This window comes from Mastomys coucha, unplaced genomic scaffold (genome assembly GCF_008632895.1).
Source record: "Mastomys coucha isolate ucsf_1 unplaced genomic scaffold, UCSF_Mcou_1 pScaffold15, whole genome shotgun sequence".
NCBI lineage: Eukaryota > Metazoa > Chordata > Mammalia > Rodentia > Muridae > Mastomys > Mastomys coucha.
Window position 1 is genome coordinate 138,313,078 of NW_022196897.1, and position 2,953 is coordinate 138,316,030.

Sequence of the window (2,953 nt, forward strand, 5' to 3'; positions counted from 1 at the left end):
AATAGCAGGAAAATGTAGAAGTAATTAATACTGGTCTCCTAAAGTTTGAACTAGGGTCATCAGGCTTTCCAACAATCAACATTGACTAGTGAGATAAATCTCTGTCATCATTTTTTTTACTGAAAAAGTGTTATGAACAAGTGTTTAGTCCTTGGAATAAACTAAGACAATCTAAATATAACAACAACAATAATGGTTGAGAGCAGGGCATGGTAGTATATGTCTTTAATTCAGGCACTAGGGAGCAGATTTAGGTGGATCTTTGTGAGTTTGAGATCAGTCACGTCTCAAAGAAAAATGGAGGACAGCCAGGGATGCACAGACATACCCTGTCTCAAAAATCCAAAAAAAAAAAAAAAAGTGTATTGTGTGGGGTGGGTGGGTGGGAATGGCAGTATATTGTGCTCATGTGTAAGTAGAAGTTTTTATTAAATTTCGCTGTGTTCTTTCTTTCTCTATATGACAATATGCTAGACAAGATGACTATGTGAGTAGGAGATAATATGTTACTGAATTAATGTTCCTGCTAATCTTATGTGATTGCACATGAGATTCCTCATTGGGAAAATAAATGACTATGGTGTTGAATGCTGTCAGCCTGAACTTGACCACAATATAATGAAGCCAAAAGTGTCCCCATAAAGTTTTCTTCTACTTCACATATATCTGTCATGGACTACAAACCCATAACCATATTATACACAAAGACACACACACAATCACACACACACACACAGACACACACACACACACTACAATTATGGTTATATTAAAATAAATCACTCTGCACAATATTATATGGCATGTCTAGGTAACTCCCTAAGAATGTAATTCTTCCTGCAGTGCTAACGGGATAACTAATTGCAACATGAACAAGCAGCATCCAATAATATATATATATATGTATATATATATATATATATATATATACATATATATATATATATACACATATATATCCATACCATGTCAAGGTGTGATATGAGATATATAGTAGATTGCTGACTATTCTACTATATATGTATATTAGATGGATAAAAATGATTATTTTTTTATTAGATATTTTCTTTATTTCAAATGAGATCTCCTTCCCAGTTTCCCCTGGGGGGGAAGGGGAGAAACTGTCCCCTCGCCCCTGATTATCTTCTTAATAGCAATGACATATATGCATTCTGCTTTTTCTGAAGAGTATTGTAAATATGGTGGTTTAGACAACTCAGAGAGCCTAGTGACATGAAATCCCCAGCATGCATTCTCTATGTTTCTGTTTCTGTCTCTTCATTGTCCCCCAGACATGCTGGTTTCTTTTGCCCTTTTCTAATTTCTTTGTTATTTCCTCTAGATGAAGCTCCTGTCTTCGCCCAGTCATTAGGTTGACATTTTGAGCCTGAATAAAGTGCCAGATATTTTGCTAGAAGCTGGGATCTGAAGGTGACTCACGCTCTCATGCTTGGCCCACAACTTCAAAGCTGGAAATTACCTAACACTCTAAAAACAGTGAAGACATGGTTACGTTAGCTGTGATATGGATAGAAAATAGATCGTTTGTAGAATTGAAAGTCATTTTTATAAGAGCACAGAACAACGTGGGGGGAAATTCACCCAACCTCCTGACAGATGAAAATCTTGGGTAAGAGCAATAAGAGAGGACACTGGCTTTATTTACCCTTAGAGTGAGAGCAAATGAAGCTCCACAGCCACCTCACACTATTTCTAAACATGTGAGCTTGAACAAGCTGTTACATCTTCCTGAGCTTCAGTGTTCTCAATTTAAAAATGGATACATTAGGAGTAAGTGTTCTCATAGCTGCCAGGTGCTGATTGAGAGGATAGATTCAAAGCACTTGCTTCATGGTAAATGGTCAATAGTTGCTACTCATTATTAATGTAATAACATCCTCTATTAAATGTGCATTAAGTATAGGCAGGGCCCACAGGTAGAGCTGTTATGAAGATAAAGAGTGATACTATATCTGAGCAATATGACTGCAGGTAATTTTGATTAGCATCCTTGTACTTTTGTGTATTTTCTAAAACCTTTATCTCTATAATAGAGACAAAAGAGTTTGGTTGGTGGCTCATGCCTATAATCCCAGCACTTAGGAAGCTGAGGCAGGAGGATTGCCACAACTTTAAGATCAGCCTTGAATACATTGTGAATTTTAGGCTATTCTGGGCTACAGTATGAATGCCTGACTTTTTTTTTGAGACAAGGTTTCTCTGTCATAGCTCTGGCTGTCCTGGAGCTCACTCTGTAGACCAGGCTGGTCTCGAACTCAGAAATCCATCTGCCTCTGCCTCCCAAGTGCTGGGATTAAAGGTGGGTGCCACCACCACCCAGCGAGCGCCTGACTTTTAAAATATTTACTTAAAACAACTGAAAGTTCTTTAAAACAAGTTAGTTTTCAGTTTGTTTGGATTTATAAGTCAATTCTATACCTTAGTCAGTAAACTTAGAGTTTGATTCTCCTGGCAGGGGATAGCATGATCACAGAGGTTTCCCAGGCAAGGCTTATCCATTGCACTCCGGAGGTGCTGACCCCTGCCATTTCCCCAAATGCTGGGAAACTCTGCTGCATAATTTGTGGTAGTGGGGGACTGCATTCTCGGTCTCCCCTTCTTCCTTCTTCTAGGGTGTAGTTTGACCTTATGTTGATGTTTTCCATCTATTATCTGTTGTAGAGTTGGATTTGTGGAAAGATATTGTGTAAATGTTGTATTGTCATGGAATATCTTGTTTTCTCCATCTATGGTAATTGAGAGTTTTGCTGGGTATAGTAGTCTGGGCTGGCATTTGTGTTCTTGTAGGGTCTGTATGACATCTGCCCAGGATCTTCTAGCTTTCATACTCTCTGGTGACAAATCTGCGGTAATTCTGATAAGCTTGCCTTTATATGTTACTTGCCTTTTTTCCCTTACTGCTTTTAAAATTCTTTCTTTGTTTAGTACATTT

The 2,953-nt window shown here is 38.0% G+C and overlaps 1 non-coding gene across 1 annotated transcript; it reads left to right on the forward strand.

Annotated features, from left to right (window-relative positions):
* The first annotated feature begins 2,461 nt into the window (after positions 1 to 2,461).
* Positions 2,462 to 2,619, forward strand: LOC116092844. Its single transcript, XR_004119533.1, has one exon. It is a non-coding gene; the product is annotated as a U1 spliceosomal RNA (small nuclear RNA).
* The last annotated feature ends 334 nt before the right edge of the window (positions 2,620 to 2,953 follow it).